An 18,465-nucleotide genomic window follows, 5' to 3' on the forward strand; every position below is an offset into this window, starting at 1 on the left:
CCCCTCTCCCTCATAGGACCCTTCCTCCTGGAAGGCCCCTCTCCCTCACAGGATCCTTCCCTCTTGTAAAGTCCTTCTCTCCTGTAAGGCCGCTCTCCCTCTTAGGATCCTTCCCTCTTGTAAAGTCCTTCTCTCCTGTAAGGCCGCTCTCCCTCATAGGATCCTTCCCTCTTGAACAGTCCTTCTTTCATGCACAGCGTCTCTTCTGTAAGGCCCCTCTCCCTCACAGGACCCTTCCTCCTGTAAGGCCCCTCTCCCTCATAGGATCCTTCCCTCTTGTAAAGTCCTTCTCTCCTGTAAGGCCGCTCTCCCTCATAGGATCCTTCCCTCCCTCTTGTAAAGTCCTTCTCTCATGCACTGCTTCTCTCCTGTAAGGCCGCTCCCCCTCTTAGGATCCTTCCCTCTTGTAAAGTCCTTCTCTCATGCACAGCTTCTCTCCTGTAAGGCCCCTCTCCCTCATAGGATCCTTCCCTCTTGTAAAGTCCTTCTCTCCTGTAAGGCCGCTCTCCCTCTTAGGATCCTTCCCTCTTGTAAAGTCCTTCACTCATGTACAGCTTCTCTCCTGTAAGGCCGCTCTCCCTCATAGGATCCCCCCCCCGCTTGTAAAGTCCTTCTCTCATGCACAGCTTCTCTCCTGTAAGGCCGCTCTCCATCAAGGGATCCCTCCCTCTTGTAAAGTCCTTCTCTCATGCACAGCTTCTCTCCTGTAAGGCCGCTCTCCCTCATAGGATCCTTCCCTCCCTCTTGTAAAGTCCTTCTCTCATGCACAGCTTCTCTCCTGTAAGGCCGCTCTCCATCAAGGGATCCCTCCCTCTTGTAAAGTCCTTCTCTCATGCACAGCGTCTCTCCTGTAAGGCCCCTCTCCCTCATAGGATCCTTCCCTCTTGTAAAGTCCTTCACTCATGCACAGCTTCTCTCCTGTAAGGCCCCTCTCCCTCACAGGACCCCCCCCCCCGCTTGTAAAGTCCTTCTCTCCTGTAAGGCCGCTCTCCCTCTTGTAAAGTCCTTCTTTCATGCACAGCGTCTCTCCTGTAAGGCCCCTCTCCCTCACAGGACCCTTCCTCCTGTAAGGCCCCTCTCCCTCACAGGATCCTTCCCTCTTGTAAAGTCCTTCTCTCATGCACTGCTTCTCTCCTGTAAGGCCGCTCTCCCTCATAGGATCCCCCCCCCGCTTGTAAAGTCCTTCTCTCCTGTAAGGCCGCTCTCCCTCTTAGGATCCTTCCCTCTTGTAAAGTCCTTCTTTCATGCACAGCGTCTCTCCTGTAAGGCCCCTCTCCCTCACAGGACCCTTCCTCCTGTAAGACCCCTCTCCCTCACAGGATCCTTCCCTCTTGTAAAGTCCTTCTCGCATGCACTGCTTCTCTCCTGTAAGGCCGCTCACCCTCATAGGATCCCTCCCTCTTGTAAAGTCCTTCTCTCCTGTAAGGCCGCTCTCCATCAAGGGATCCTTCCCTCTTGTAAAGTCCTTCTCCCCTGTAAGGCCCCTCTCTTCATAGTATCCTTCCCTCTTGTAAAGTCCTTCTCTCATGCACAGCTTCTCTCCTGTAAAGCTGCTCTCCCTCATAGGTTCCATCCCTCTTGTAAAGTCCTTCTCTCCTGTAAGGCCGCTCTCCATCAAGGGATCCTTCCCTCTTGTAAAGTCCTTCTCTCCTGTAAGGCCCCTCTCCCTCATAGGATCCTTCCCTCTTGTAAAGTCCTTCTCTCATGCACAGTTTCTCTCCTGTAAGGCCCCTCTCCCTCATAGGATCCTTCCCTCTTGTAAAGTCCTTCTCTCATGCACAGTTTCTCTCCTGTAAGGCCCCTCTCCCTCATAGGATCCTTCCCTCTTGTAAAGTCCTTCTCTCATGCACAGTTTCTCTCCTGTAAGGCCCCTCTCCCTCATAGGATCCTTCCCTCTTGTAAAGTCCTTCTCTCATGCACAGTTTCTCTCCTGTAAGGCCCCTCTCCCTCATAGGATCCTTCCCTCTTGTAAAGTCCTTCTCTCATGCACAGTTTCTCTCCTGTAAGGCCCCTCTCCCTCATAGGATCCTTCCCTCTTGTAAAGTCCTTCACTCATGCACAGCTTCTCTCCTGTAAGGCCCCTCTCCCTCACAGGATCCCCCCCGCTTGTAAAGTCCTTCTCTCCTGTAAGGCCGCTCTCCCTCATAGGATCCTTTCCTCTTGAAAAGTCCTTCTTTCATGCACAGCGTCTCTTCTGTAAGGCCCCTCTCCCTCACAGGACCCTTCCTCCTGTAAGGCCCCTCTCCCTCATAGGATCCTTCCCTCTTGTAAAGTCCTTCTCTCCTGTAAGGCGACTCTCCCTCTTAGGATCCTTCCCTCTTGTAAAGTCCTTCTCTCATGCACAGCTTCTCTCCTGTAAGGCCGCTCTCCCTCATAGGATCCTTCCCTCTTGAAAAGTCCTTCTTTCATGCACAGCGTCTCTTCTGTAAGGCCCCTCTCCCTCACAGGACCCTTCCTCCTGTAAGGCCCCTCTCCCTCATAGGATCCTTCCCTCTTGTAAAGTCCTTCTCTCCTGTAAGGCCGCTCTCCCTCTTAGGATCCTTCCCTCTTGTAAAGTCCTTCTCTCATGCACGGCTTCTCTCCTGTAAAGCTGCTCTCCCTCATAGGATCCTTCCCTCCCTCTTGTAAAGTCCTTCTCTCATGCACTGCTTCTCTCCTGTAAGGCCGCTCCCCCTCTTAGGATCCTTCCCTCTTGTAAAGTCCTTCTCTCATGCACAGCTTCTCTCCTGTAAGGCCCCTCTCCCTCATAGGATCCTTCCCTCTTGTAAAGTCCTTCTCTCCTGTAAGGCCGCTCTCCCTCTTAGGATCCTTCCCTCTTGTAAAGTCCTTCTCTCATGCACAGCTTCTCTCCTGTAAGGCCCCTCTCCCTCATAGGATCCTTCCCTCTTGTAAAGTCCTTCTCTCCTGTAAGGCCCCTCTCCCTCATAGGATCCTTCCCTCTTGTAAAGTCCTTCTCTCCTGTAAGGCCCCTCTCCCTCACAGGACCCTTCCTCCTGTAAGGCCCCTCTCCCTCATAGGATCCTTCCCTCTTGTAAAGTCCTTCTCTCCTGTAAGGCCGCTCTCCCTCTTAGGATCCTTCCCTCTTGTAAAGTCCTTCTCTCATGCACAGCTTCTCTCCTGTAAGGCCCCTCTCCCTCATAGGATCCTTCCCTCTTGTAAAGTCCTTCTCTCCTGTAAGGCCGCTCTCCCTCATAGGATCCTTCCCTCCCTCTTGTAAAGTCCTTCTCTCATGCACTGCTTCTCTCCTGTAAGGCCGCTCCCCCTCTTAGGATCCTTCCCTCTTGTAAAGTCCTTCTCTCATGCACAGCTTCTCTCCTGTAAGGCCCCTCTCCCTCATAGGATCCTTCCCTCTTGTAAAGTCCTTCTCTCCTGTAAGGCCGCTCTCCCTCTTAGGATCCTTCCCTCTTGTAAAGTCCTTCACTCATGCACAGCTTCTCTCCTGTAAGGCCGCTCTCCATCAAGGGATCCCTCCCTCTTGTAAAGTCCTTCTCTCATGCACAGCTTCTCTCCTGTAAGGCCGCTCTCCATCAAGGGATCCCTCCCTCTTGTAAAGTCCTTCTCTCATGCACAGCTTCTCTCCTGTAAGGCCGCTCTCCCTCATAGGATCCTTCCCTCTTGTAAAGTCCTTCTCTCATGCACTGCTTCTCTCCTGTAAGGCCGCTCCCCCTCTTAGGATCCTTCCCTCTTGTAAAGTCCTTCTCTCATGCACAGCTTCTCTCCTGTAAGGCCCCTCTCCCTCACAGGATCCTTCCCTCTTGTAAAGTCCTTCTCTCCTGTAAGGCCGCTCTCCCTCTTAGGATCCTTCCCTCTTGTAAAGTCCTTCACTCATGCACAGCTTCTCTCCTGTAAGGCCGCTCTCCATCAAGGGATCCCTCCCTCTTGTAAAGTCCTTCTCTCATGCACAGCTTCTCTCCTGTAAGGCCGCTCTCCATCAAGGGATCCCTCCCTCTTGTAAAGTCCTTCTCTCATGCACAGCTTCTCTCCTGTAAGGCCCCTCTCCCTCATAGGATCCTTCCCTCTTGTAAAGTCCTTCTTTCATGCACAGCGTCTCTCCTGTAAGGCCCCTCTCCCTCACAGGACCCTTCCTCCTGTAAGGCCCCTCTCCCTCACAGGATCCTTCCCTCTTGTAAAGTCCTTCTCTCATGCACTGCTTCTCTCCTGTGAGGCCGCTCTCCCTCATAGGATCCCCCCCGCTTGTAAAGTCCTTCTCTCCTGTAAGGCCGCTCTCCCTCTTAGGATCCTTCCCTCTTGTAAAGTCCTTCTTTCATGCACAGCGTCTCTCCTGTAAGGCCCCTCTCCCTCATAGGACCCTTCCTCCTGTAAGGCCCCTCTCCCTCACAGGATCCTTCCCTCTTGTAAAGTCCTTCTCTCATGCACTGCTTCTCTCCTGTAAGGCCGCTCTCCCTCATAGGATCCCCCCCGCTTGTAAAGTCCTTCTCTCCTGTAAGGCCCCTCTCTTCATAGGATCCTTCCCTCTTGTAAAGTCCTTCTCTCATGCACAGCGTCTCTCTAGTAAGGCCCCCTCCCTCATGTAAGGGCCCCTCTCTCTAGTAAGGCTCTCTCTCTCTCTCTGGTAAGGCTCTCTCTCTGATAAGGCCCCCTCTCTCTGGTAAGGGCCCCTCTCTCTAGTAAGGCTCCCTCTCTCTAGTAAGGGCCCCACCTTCATGTAAGGCCCCCTCTCTCTGGTAAGGCCCCCTCTCTCTCTGGTAAGGCCCCCTCTCTCTCTGGTAGGCCCCCTCTCTCTCTGGTAAGGCCCCCTCGCTCTCTGGTAAGGGCCCCCTCGCTCTCTGGTGAGGCTCTCTCTCTCTGGTAAGGCCCCCTCGCTCTCTGGTAAGGCCCCCTCTCTCTCTGGTAAGGCCCCCTCGCTCTCTGGTAAGGCCCCCTCTCTCTAGTAAGGCCCCCTCCCTCATGTAAGGGCCCCTCTCTCTAGTAAGGCTCCCTCTCCATGGAAGGACCCCTCCCTCGTGTAAGGGCCCCTCTCTCTAGTAAGGCCCCCTCCCTCTTGCAGTAAGGCCCCCTCCCTCATGTAAGGGCCCCTCTCTCTGGTAAGGCCTCCTCTCTCTAGTAAGGCCCCTCTCTCTGGTAAGGCCTCCTCTCTCTGGTAAGGGCCCCTCTCTCTGGTAAGGGCCCCTCTCTCTGGTAAGGGCCCCTCTCTCTGGTAAGGCCTCCTCTCTCTGGTAAGGCTCCCTCTCTTTAGTAAGGGCCCCTCTCTCTCTGGTAAGGCCCCCTCTCTCTAGTAAGGCCCCTCTCTCTGGTAAGGCCCCTCTCTCTGGTAAGGCCCCCTCTCTCTGGTAAGGCCTCCTCTCTCTAGTAAGGCCCCTCTCTCTGGTAAGGCCCCTCTCTCTGGTAAGGCCCCCTCTCTTTAGTAAGGGCCCCTCCCTCATGTAAGGTCCCCTCTGTCTGGTAAGGCCCCCTCTCTAGTAAGGGCCCCTCCCTCTGGTAAGGAACCCCCTCTCTCTAGTAAGGCCCCTCTCTCTAGTAAGGGCCCCTCCCTCATGTAAGGGCCCCTCTCTCTAGTAAGGCTCCCTCTCTCTAGTAAGGGCCCCTCCCTCATGTAAGGGCCCCTCTCTCTATTAAGGCTCCCTCTCCATGGAAGGACCCCTCCCTCGTGTAAGGGCCCCTCTCTCTAGTAAGGGCCCTCTCTCTCTAGTAAGGGCCCCTCCCTCTTGTAAGGGCCCCTCCATCATGTAAGGGCCCCTCTCTCTGGTAAGGCCCCCTCTCTCTGGTAAGGCCTCCTCTCTCTAGTAAGGCCCCCTCTCTTTAGTAAGGGCCCCTCCCTCATGTAAGGGCCCCTCTCTCTAGTAAGGCTCCCTCTCTCTAGTAAGGGCCCCTCCCTCATGTAAGGGCCCCTCTCTCTAGTAAGGCTCCCTCTCCATGGAAGGACCCCTCCCTCGTGTAAGGGCCCCTCTCTCTAGTAAGGGCCCTCTCTCTCTAGTAAGGGCCCCTCCCTCTTGTAAGGGCCCCTCCATCATGTAAGGGCCCCTCTCTCTGGTAAGGCCCCTCTCTCTAGTAAGGCCCCTCTCTCTGGTAAGGCCCCCTCTCTCTGGTAAGGCATCCTCTCTCTAGTAAGGCCCCCTCTCTTTAGTAAGGGCCCCACCCTCATGTAAGGTCCCCTCTGTCTGGTAAGGAACCCCCTCCCTCTAGTAAGGCTCCCTCTCCATGGAAGGACCCCTCCCTTGTGTAAGGGCCCCTCTCTCTAGTAAGGGCCCTCTCTCTCTAATAAGGGCCCCTCCCTCTTGTAAGGGCCCCTCCCTCATGTAAGGGCCCCTCTGTCTGGTAAGGCTCTCTCTCCTTGCAGCCAGGACCCCCTCTCTGGTAAGGACCCCTCTCCTTGCCAGAAGGCCCCCTCCCACTTCTAAGGACCCCTCTGTCTAGTAAGGCCCCCTCTGTCTAGTAAGGCCCCTCTGTTTAGTAAGGGCCCCTCTCTCTAGTAGGGCCCCCTCTGTCTTATAAGGCCCCCTCTGTCTAGTAAGGCCCCCCTCTCTAGTAAGGCCCCCCCTCTCTAGTAAGGCCCCCTCTCTCTAGTAAGGGCCCCTCTCTCTAGTAGGGCCCCTCCTCTGTCTGGTAAGGTCCTCTCTCCTTGCCAGAAGGCCCCCTCCCACTTGTAAGGGCCCCTCTCTCTAGTGAGGCCCCCTCTGTCTGGTAAGGCCCTCTCTCCTTGTAGTCAGGAACCCCCTCTCTGGTAAGGACCCCTCTCCTTGCCAGAAGGCCCCCTCCCTCTAGTAAGGGCCCCTCCCTCTAGTAAGGCCCCCTCCCACTTCTAAGGACCCCTCTCTCTAGTAAGGCCCTGTGGACTGGGGGTTGCGGCGGTCCGGAATAACAGGCGTGGAGGCCGTATGTATTGGGCTATGGTAGATGTTTTTATTATTCGGTGTAACAAGGAAAACCGGAGTCAGTACAGAGGGTTGGGGTGAAGCCGTAGTCGCCTTTCTGGTATGCACCGGCTGATGGATCGTCCGGAGGTCTTCACGTCTTCCGGGCGTTGGGATAACCTCGGAGGGAGATAGAGAAGCAGGGGTTAGTCCTTTCAGTATGGACTACACATGTACCGTTACCAACACCAGGGTCGTGTGGGACTAAAGAGGACCGTGAGGATGGGAACGGGAAGGGGGTAGACGGGAGGGGATCAAGTAGGAGGGGAAAGGGTATAGACGAGGTGCTCCGGTGATGGGTCGGGGTGTATGGACTATGATACAAGGTCTAAGTGCAGTGTCTCTACGTTCTAATATATACAGTGCGTAAGGGTGCTCTCTCAGTGCATGCAATATCTATACAATTTACAAGTAGATACAGCTATATACAAAGGGGACACGGAGACGGTAACAAGGTACTCACGTGCCCCGCCGTAACTCTCCCGAGAGTTACGGCCGCTCTCCAGCCACCTCCAGAGGACTCCACCACTCCTCGGTCCAGACGTCCTCCAACTCTCCGTCTTCGATCCTCTCACTCCTTCCACTCTCCGCCAAGGGTTCGCTGCGCGCTGTCTCCTGCCACGAGTCGGCTATCTGGAACGCTCTCCTCTCTTCGTCGTCGGCTTTTGTACGTCCAGGTCCTGGGCAGGGGGAGGGACTTCCGGTTTCCCGGTGGACTGCTTCCGGTTCAGGACTTCCGGTTCCCCTGTAGGCTGTTTCCGGTTCGGGTTTTCCGGGTTCCGGGTGTTCGGGGTTCTCCGTTTCTGGGACGGGCCGGTGTCTGTTCCTCTGGTCTCGTACCTGCACAGGACACAAAGAAGAAGGACTCCCGGTCGTCAGAGACACGGGAGGGTTAGAGGTCGTGGTACCCCCACACGGGCGTCGCCCGGTTGAGGTAGGTGGTATCCCCCTTCCACATCCCCTTTCCCTAGCTGTCTTTCTTGTGGGGGAGGATGGCGGGGGATATCTGGACAGGTAATCCGCATTGCCCTGCTCGGCCCCCTTCCTATGCAAAGTCTGGAATCTGTAGGGCTGTAGGGACAAAAACCAACGGAGCACTCTGGCGTTATGTCCCCTGTTACGTGCCATCCATTCTAGAGGTGCGTGATCAGTGTATAGGACGAATTCCCGCCCCTCCAAATAGTACCGCAGGCTCTCTATGGCCCATTTAATGGCCAGGGCTTCCTTTTCGACTACCGCGTAGTTCATTTCACGAGGGAAGAGTTTCCTGCTAAGGTAGAGGATGGGCCTCTCTATGCCTGCTTGGTCTTTTTGGGAAAGGACTGCTCCCAGTCCCTGTTCTGAGGCGTCGGTTTGGAGAATAAAGGGACGCGTGTAATCAGGACTGATGAGAACCGGCTCAGACAGTAGTGCTTGTTTAAGGGACCGGAAAGCTGTCAGCATCTGAAGGGAGGGATGGCGTAACAAGGATTCTGTTCCTATGTTCTTCTTTAGGAGGTCTGTTAGGGGCACGGCTAACTGAGAAAAATTAGGGATGAACCTCCGATAATAACCTAAAAGCCCAAGGAAAGCCCGGAGATCCTTTTTGGTTTGGGGGAAGGGTATTGACTGGATAGCCTTTATTTTATTATCTTGGGGTCGTATGACCCCCTTCCCAAGGAGGTAACCCAGGTATTTGACTGTTTGTGCAGCAAGAGTGGTTTTAGCGGGGTTAATAGTGAACCCGTGTTCCCCCAGAGAGGTGATCACCCGTGTCAGGTGGGACAGATGCTCCGGCCAGTCATCACTGTATATGACAATATCGTCAAGGTATGCTCCTGCGTATCGGGCATGGGGCTGCAGGACAATATTCATAGCCCGTTGAAAAGTTGCGGGGGCCCCATGAAGCCCGAAAGGCATGACTCTGAATTGGAATAGTCCATCAGGCGTAGAAAACGCCGTTTTCTTTTTGTCCTCACTTTTCAGGGGGATTTGCCAGTATCCCTTGCAGAGATCCAGCGTGCTGATGTAGCGAGCCCGACCAATGCGTTCTATCATCTCGTCTACTCTGGGTAGCGGATACGTATCAAAACTCGACACTTTATTGACTTCCCTAAAGTCAATGCAAAACCTTGTGGAGCCATCGGGTTTGGGAACAAGCACGATGGGTGAGTTCCAGCAACTGATAGATGGCTCTATAATTCCCATGTTCATCATTTCTTTGGTTTCTTCCTGGATTATTTTCCGGCGGGCTTCTGGGACGCGATAGGGGCGCTGTCTCACGACCTTTCCTGGTTCTGTATGAATTGCATGTTCTATGACCGCGGTGTGTCCCGGAGAAGTGGAAAACACTTTTTGTATGGGGGACAAGACATTCCTGAGGTCATCTCGTTGTGTCGGGGATAGGTCTGGGTCTACACAACTCTCGAAGAGTGGGCTTCCAGGAACAACCGCGTTGGACAGTACAGGTTGGGGACCCTCCCATTTCTTAAGCAGATTGATGTGATAGATCTGTCTCTGGTTACGGGTATGGTCTAAATCTATCTCGTACGTAACAGGGGTTACCTGTCTCGTCACCGGATACGGTCCCTGCCATTGTCCCAGTAGTTTATGATCGGAGGAGGGAAGGAGGAGTAGTACAAGGTCTCCGGGGGCAAAGGTTCTGGCTTTGGATCCTCTGTCATATTGGCGCTTTTGTGTAGCCTGAGCGGCTGATAGGTTCTGCCTCACTATTTCCCTGATCTGGCCCAAGTGCGTCTTAAGGTTGGCCACGTATTCGGGCAGGGGACGGGTACGGTCGGGCTCGGCTTCCCATGCCTCCCGTGCCATATCCAGGAGGGTTCTAGGGGGTCTTCCGTAGAGTAGTTCATATGGCGAATACCCTGTGCTGCTCTGTACTTTGCAACGGATAGCAAAGAGGGCCAACGGAAGCATTTCCTCCCAGCGACGGCTTTCTAGACCCATCAATTTCTTGAGTGTGGTTTTCAGGGTCGCGTTGTACCGTTCCACGAGTCCGTCGGTCTGGGGGTGGTAGGCCGAGGTCCTGATTTGTTTAATGCCCAGTTGCGAACATACCTGACGCATGAGAGAAGAGACAAACGGGGTTCCCTGGTCCGTCAAGATCTCTCGGGGAAAACCCACTCGGGTGAAGATGGTTACAAGGGCTCTTGCTATGTTTTGTGTGGTGGGATGTTTCAGTGGAACGGCCTCCGGAAACCGAGTGGCGTAGTCTACGAGAACGAGAGCATACCGGCATCCACTTTTTGAGGGTAACATGGGGCCTATCAGGTCCATCCCAACCCTGGTGAACGGGACATCTATGAGGGGGAGCGGCTGAAGGGGAACTCTTGGGGGCCTGTATCGGCTGTTCTTTTGACACACCGGACATTCTTTGCAGTATTGGCTCACTTGTTTGTGTATGCCAGGCCAATAGAATTTTTCCAGTATCGTTTGTCCGGTTTTTTCGTCCCCGAAATGCCCTCCCAACAAATGACTATGGGCCAAAAATAGTACTTTGTCGCGAAAGGGACCGGGAACGAGTAGCTGTGGTTCTTGTTGGGGTCCGCCCTTCCTGTACAAGAGACCATTTCGTTTAAAGAAATAGGGACATACGTGCAAGGGATCCTCGTTTTCCAGGGCACGTCCCCAGGCGTCTTGTAACACTGGGTCCTCTTGTTGGGCTGCATGAAATTCCCGGTCGGTTTCCCATGGATGCGGGTCCACCTGAACAGGATAGGCAGGGGCGTATGACCTTTTTTCTTTCTTCTTTTGCCGTCTGGTCTTTGGGATTTTGGTTGTTGGCTCTACGGGAGGCTGGTTTCTGAAAAAGGGGGCCTCAGACCACCATTTCTCCAAGGAATTCGTGGCATCATGCAACAGACGGGGTAGTCCTTGGTAATCGCTACCCAGGATAACCTGTTCCGGCAGGTTGGGTACTAGGCCGACGTTCAGAGGGCTTCTTTCTCCGGAGGGTTGTTGTACCTGCACCTGGGTGGTGGGATATCTTCTGGTGTCACCGTGTACACATTGGATGTCAACGGTGCCAGTCACAGGCCCCATTGGCCTGGCCATTTCTTGAGGCCTTAGCACGCTTTGCCGACAACCGGAGTCGGCTAACGCCATCATGGGGTAGCCATCGATTTTCACCGGACACCGGAAGGGAGGAGGACTGGCATCCGTGGTGAGACACACATAGTTCCGAGCCAGTCCAACCTCCATTGGTTCCTCCTTCTGTGGACAGAACCGTGCAATGTGGCCATATCCCCCACAGTGGTAGCATTGAGGGCCGGGATGACTTGGTCTTGGAATCACCGGAAAGGGAACAAAAGGGATAGGTTCTGGTTTTCGAGGTACCAATGGCCTCAGTGTTCTGGGATGATTTCCATGGATCGTTCGTGCTGGAGGTTCGTCCTTCTTCTGGGAGTCTTGTGCACGGCTGAAGGCGCTTGCGATCTCGACCGCTGTGTCCAGGGTGAGTCTTGAGTGCTGGCGGACCCACTTCTGTGTTGCTGGGTGAAGGGAGGACAGGAATTGCTCCAGGTATATTTTAGCCATTATGTCCTCCTTGGTAGACGTGGCAGGCTTCAGCCAGCGATTGGTTAGGTCTTGGATGCGAAACGACAGGGCTCGGGGTGTTTCCTGTGGTCCCTCCCGCACCTGTCGCAGTCGTGCCCTGTAGGTCTCGTCATCGATCCCAAGCCGTTCAAGGATGCAAGTCTTTATATCCTGGTATGGTGTCAGCCCTTGGATGTTGGCCTGTTGGAACGCCGCCTGGAGTTCCCCCGTTAGCAGTGGCCCAAGATAGTGGCTCCAGCGATCAACTGGCCAAGCAGCCGCCTGAGCCAAACGCTCAAAGTTTGTAAAAAAGAAGTCCGGGTCCTCTCCTGCGACGTATTTCTGTAATACCACCGAGGGTAAGGCAGTCGCGGGTCTAGCTTGCCCCATGACTTCGACTAGTTTCCCAAGGGCTCGGTCTTGAGCGGTGCCCTGATCCTTCAGAACGTCGTGCAGCTGGCCACGGTCGTCTTCGGCCGTCTTGAGAAACCGCTCCATCATCTTCCCAAGAAGATCCTGGCTTTCTGCGAGTTGCTTCACGGCGGCCTCCATGCTTCCGGTTCCCACTTCTGACACCAGGTGTGGACTGGGGGTTGCGGCGGTCCGGAATAACAGGCGTGGAGGCCGTATGTATTGGGCTATGGTAGATGTTTTTATTATTCGGTGTAACAAGGAAAACCGGAGTCAGTACAGAGGGTTGGGGTGAAGCCGTAGTCGCCTTTCTGGTATGCACCGGCTGATGGATCGTCCGGAGGTCTTCACGTCTTCCGGGCGTTGGGATAACCTCGGAGGGAGATAGAGAAGCAGGGGTTAGTCCTTTCAGTATGGACTACACATGTACCGTTACCAACACCAGGGTCGTGTGGGACTAAAGAGGACCGTGAGGATGGGAACGGGAAGGGGGTAGACGGGAGGGGATCAAGTAGGAGGGGAAAGGGTATAGACGAGGTGCTCCGGTGATGGGTCGGGGTGTATGGACTATGATACAAGGTCTAAGTGCAGTGTCTCTACGTTCTAATATATACAGTGCGTAAGGGTGCTCTCTCAGTGCATGCAATATCTATACAATTTACAAGTAGATACAGCTATATACAAAGGGGACACGGAGACGGTAACAAGGTACTCACGTGCCCCGCCGTAACTCTCCCGAGAGTTACGGCCGCTCTCCAGCCACCTCCAGAGGACTCCACCACTCCTCGGTCCAGACGTCCTCCAACTCTCCGTCTTCGATCCTCTCACTCCTTCCACTCTCCGCCAAGGGTTCGCTGCGCGCTGTCTCCTGCCACGAGTCGGCTATCTGGAACGCTCTCCTCTCTTCGTCGTCGGCTTTTGTACGTCCAGGTCCTGGGCAGGGGGAGGGACTTCCGGTTTCCCAGTGGACTGCTTCCGGTTCAGGACTTCCGGTTCCCCTGTAGGCTGTTTCCGGTTCGGGTTTTCCGGGTTCCGGGTGTTCGGGGTTCTCCGTTTCTGGGACGGGCCGGTGTCTGTTCCTCTGGTCTCGTACCTGCACAGGACACAAAGAAGAAGGACTCCCGGTCGTCAGAGACACGGGAGGGTTAGAGGTCGTGGTACCCCCACACGGGCGTCGCCCGGTTGAGGTAGGTGGTATCCCCCTTCCACAGGCCCCCTCTGTCTAGTAAGGGCCCCTCTCTCTAGTAGGGCCCCCTCTGTCTAGTAAGGGCCCCTCTCTCTAGTAGGGCCCCCTCTGTCTTGTAAGGCCCCCTCTCTCTAGTAAGGCCCCCTCTCTCTATTAAGGGCCCCTCTCTCTAGTGAGGCCCCCTCTGTCTGGTAAGGCCCTCTCTCCTTGTAGTCAGGAACCCCCTCTCTGGTAAGGACCCCTCTCCTTGCTAGAAGGCCCCCTCCCTCTTGTAAAGACCCCTCCCTCTTGTAAGGACCCCCTCTCTGGTAAGAGCCATGGGCGTAGGAAGCGTGGGGGACGCGGGGGATATATCCCCCCCAGATTTTAAAGTGTGGGGGGGGGGGGCACGGGGGGGGGGGACAAAAGAATTTCCCCTCACCCGTCTGTTATTCACTGGGCCATTAGCGCGTGAAAGCGCTACCTAATGGCCCTGCACTTACCTGCCAGGAGTCAAAGAGGCCACCCGCCCTCTGCCCTTTGTTATGCTGCAGGAAGGTTCAGTGTCCTGGGAAGGGCAGAGAAGGAAAAAAACTCTGTCTCTTTTCATTCATCCCAGAGAAGGCAAGCAGAGTGTCAACTTCTCCTGATCTGCCTCTGGCAGCGGCCCTCCTCCCCCTCTCTTTCTTTTTCCTGTATCTCGTCTGTCTCTGTCTCTCTCCTAGTTAAGTTCTGATTTCAAGAGACAGCTCTTACGTTCTCTCTCTTGCCTCTCCTAGTCTTTATTTGTTCCCTTGTGAAATGGATCCAAAATAGGAAGAACACTGGCTGGAAATGTCCTCATTTGCTGATCGTTTTATAATTCCAAAGAAAAACCTCGGGACGGAGAGAAAACATTATTGAATACCTAAATAAAGCGATAGAGAGTGGTCAGCAGACAGGCCAGATTGTTATTTACACCCACACACATTAGCACAACTTTACAGAGTTTGCCAGTGAAAGCGCTACTTTCTTCTTTCTTTGAACAACATTGTTTTTCCAGGGTGGGGAAGTGCTACATTCCTAAAGGGTCTGCAATACCTGGTTGAGTGGAGTAGAAACATTTAATATGATCGTTTTCAACTGTTTTTATTATTTTAGCTTATAAAATGTGTACTGCGGCTCTTTGTTCGTGGATGTGGTGTTTTTAAACCAAACTGCTTACATTTTGAAAGGATGTAAGCAATGGACATTGAAACAGGTCCCTTCCTGCCTGGTCCTGTAGCCATGTCCTGAATTTTACAGGAAAAATCACTTACTGATTTCTGAATACTGAGTTTAAACTGCTAAGGGAACCATGTTGTTCCTGTATACATTTCACATGCTTTGCTTACTCTTGCATTCCTTATGAGTGTCTGCTTTTTCCAGGGTGTTATTCGTTTTTTTCAGGCAGCATTTTACTGTTGTTTAGAGCATAATTTGAATTTAGTCGCAGCCCAATTGATATGTAGCTGAAGGCAGTGCAAGTTTCTCTCAGTGGGACAGTATGGTGTTCAGTGTGGGAGAGGATGTGGCACGCTGGCCAGAGCTGTTGAATTTGGAACTTTAGCACCATTTTCAGCCTTCATGACCAGTCCACCAGACTACACACTCCTGACAGAGCTCATTCTGATGCTACACCTTAGAAGGCCCGATAGACCTTAGAAGCCCTGGTGTCTTAGCACCCGTAGGTGGACCCTAATGGCGGACCCTAATGGCGGCAAGTGTGAGTTAACCTTGAAGGCCTGTCCACCACAGTCCACCACAGTTCACCTCCAGTCTTGCGAGCAGGCATACAAGCACATCCTAGACACACCATCGACAGTGACTGTCACTGAGGTCACAAGATCCTTGAGGCCAGTCCACCACACCCATTGGTACCTCCATTGGCCTTTTTCATCAGTAGTGGTGCAACTCACCAGGGATCAGCAATGAAGGTTTTGCATGCACACCAAACTTAGGGATCAGCAATGAAGGATTTGCATGCACACCAAACTTAGGGGGTGATTATAATGGGGGGTGTGCAATAGATACTTTAATTACGCTAACAAAATAGTCATCTGAAAGCCTTCTTTGCGAAGCGCAGCGCTCTTCATGCCTTTTCTAAACAGTCGATAACTTATGGGAGCCATCTCTCCACTGGGATTGGCTTGTCTCCAGAATGTGTGCGGCCCAGTGCTGTGCGTCGTGGTGGACATTTCTCTGAGTCAGACAGAGGCTTAATGTTAAACTGTGCTTATCTTAAGCCACGCCTCCCCCACCCAAAGTACGCATATCAACAAAAGATGGAGGAGTCAATACCCACTACCACGTACACTCTACCCCCAGTGGATTGATGTGTGAGTGTGATAACCCGACAGATGGGTTGGGTGAAAGGCCCATCCTTACACAATCCGAGCTCATTCCCTTCACTAGCATCACCGTTTTATAGTTCATCGACAGCTGTGCCTGTACATACCGAGGAATGTGCAGGAGGGAAGTTTGAAATGTGTGCACGCTGAGGGAATACTGTCCCCCCCCCCCTTTGAAAAGCTGGTATGTGGGATGGAGTAGCCTAAATACTTATTCAACACAATTCAACAAAATTCAGAAACTTCAGTGCACCTATAACTAATTTGTCCTTATTATTTTTGACATGACATTAAAAAATATTTCACACAATAGGTTCACACAGATGCACAAAAAGTCCAAGATACTGCTTTGTGTGATTTTTCTTGTGATTTGTAGAGCCACGGTTTTATTCTTCAGATTTAAAAAGTTTGCATGTCATAATGTGTGGTGACAGCCAACACAGATGCCATTGAACACTCCACTTTCTCAAGGCTACAGAATATGACAATTGTTTTCTCAATTGGAGATCGATTCCTGGATTGACATGGCTTGCCATTTATTACAAGGCACCCTTTATGTTTCAAACTTTGATAAGTACTGCGCTGTCAAAAGGCTTGTGATGGTGGGCGATTAACATGGTTGATTGTTCAGGCATATGGCTGTAATGTTCATCGGATTTTAAAGTAATCCCTAAGGACAAGGCTTGTAAAAGGCAGTGTGACCACTGATTAGGTGTCGTGCGCCAACATTTTCAATGAATGAATCAGTGTCCAATAGGAAGACCATTAGAATTTTCTGTAGCCTTGGTAAAGTGGAATATTCGGCGAAACACGGGTTGGCAGTTACCAAACAATGTGACACAGGAATTGTTTTCATCTGAAGCTAAACGCTGGAATACTGCAAATCATGAGAAAAGCATGCAAGACAACCTATTGTACTTTTTGTGTATCTGTTTGTAATTCTTGCTTTTCATATTTATTGATGTCATACCAAATGTAATAAGGGCACATTTGGTATAGATACACATAACGTTGCTGAATTTTGTCAAAAAAGTGTGTCAGGAAGATACTTGACATTTGGTGTGTAGGAGCAGAACAGGGCCATCAAACTCAAACAAACCCACTAGCCCCATGAGCTAGCCAGGTTCTGAAAGGTTGCAAGTGATGGAGCAGCGTCATCCAAGCCCAAGCATTGCTCTGAGAGGCTGGTAGGACATTGTCAAAGTCAGTGCAACACCTGAAAGACGCTTATGAAATGAAGGCTAGTCAGTCACAAGCAACATGTGCCTCTGAAAGGCCTGTAACAGCCCAGTCTTTTGCTTGGATGACAGTAGAGATGGGGCACAGTTTTTTTTCTGGAAGGCTTGAAATCCCTCAAAAGTTTCAGTCATATATCAAGTTAAAGTAGGAGGACCTTTTCTACGGTTTGGTGGAACTGTAGTTATTTGCAATCTTGGACTCAATTAATCGCATAGATCAGAGAAGGAGAGGAGAGAAGAGGACCTGAGAACTTAATCACACTTTCCTGGGTCAATTTAAAATTGCTTGCAAGAAAAACGTGAGGCATAGACTATGGAAGGAAAGCAATGAAAGCGAAGCAGAGAATAGTATTAAGATGCAATGCTATCGACTCTTTCAATGTCTTGGCAACATCACATTGAGAGCCGCCATCAACCAGATTTTTTAACACAGAAGTTCACTTTAGTCATGTGTATTAATTCATTGCTGTTTTGAGCACATGCATGTTGGTAGCAGCGGAGTGCCTGTTGGCAGCCGCACAACGTACATGAAGATGCAGAGTCTTCAAGAGTGATCAAGAACCTGAACATCTACTTCAGCATGTGTGGGGCGGGATTACTACTATATTGTGCACCCTGCGACACCAGGAAAGGACCCATTGGAGTGACTCACTGAAGTGCCGTCACTGGACCTGGACACGGCGCTATCCATCAATCTGTTGACTCAATAACTTCCAGCGGCCTTTAAGAGCTGCTCATCAGTTCTAAGCAGTTACTTAGGCCTTTGCACAGAATCAAGGTGTTTGCAAGGCGCCATCTTTTCGAGCAGGTCCTTGTAGCATTGAGCCTCCATTCTGAACAATGAGCCCAGCAGCTGGGGGTCCTCGTAGTCATAGGTCTAATCTTTGTTTTCTGGGTCGTAGCAAAGCAGGAAACTTCCGATTTTTCCCATTTTCTCAATGCAAGTTTAAAGAGCTTCTTCAGCATGGGCGAAGCGGGTATAGAACTAGTGCCCAATCACAAGGAAATCCACCCTGGAAATTCACCCTGGAAATTCAGATGGATGTCTGGTCACTTCAAAAGACAACTTCCTAGGCTTCTCCCACAGGACTTAGGAATGGAGAAGCTCGGCTCACATCAACAGGCGAGTGGAAGCGCATGCGTCATTACCATTTGCTCCATCTGTCTGGACTACGACACAGACCCGGTGACCACGCAGTGCGGGCACAACTTCTACCTGCCCTTCCTCGCCCGATGCTGGACAGGAGTGGCCTCAAACTTCCCCTGCCCCGAGTGCCGGAAGGCGTCACCCAAGGATGCCCTGAGCTCCAACCAGCAGCTGGCCAACATTGTGCAGATCGCCAAGGACTTGTGCTAGCAGGTGGCACAGCTGAGGGTGGAGGGGGAGTGTACCCGGCACTGCGAGAAGCTGCAGCTCTTCTGTAGGAAGGAGGAGACGACCATCTGTGGGGTGTGCAGATAGGCCAAGGAGCACCGCTCCCACGAGGCGGCACCCCTGGAAGAGGCGGCCCTGAAATGCAAGGTAAGAGAATATGCACCCAGCTCACGGTGTGCGACAGACACTTGCTCCATTCATCCATCTATATATCCACCTATCCATCGTCCATCCGCCCACCTATCCACCCATCCATCTATCCACCCACCCAACTATCCGCCCACCTGTCCATCCATCCACACACCATCCATTCATCCAACCATCCATTCATACACCCATCTGTCCATCCTCCCATCCATTCACCCATCCATACACCCATCCATACACTCAACCACGCACCCACCCACCTGTCCATCCATCCACCCACCCACCATTCAATCATTCATCCACCCACCCTTCCACGCATCCTCCCATCCATCCACCCACCCATCCATCCATCCAC

Source organism: Lissotriton helveticus, chromosome 5_1, assembly GCF_964261635.1.
Source record: "Lissotriton helveticus chromosome 5_1, aLisHel1.1, whole genome shotgun sequence".
NCBI classification, from domain to species: domain Eukaryota; kingdom Metazoa; phylum Chordata; class Amphibia; order Caudata; family Salamandridae; genus Lissotriton; species Lissotriton helveticus.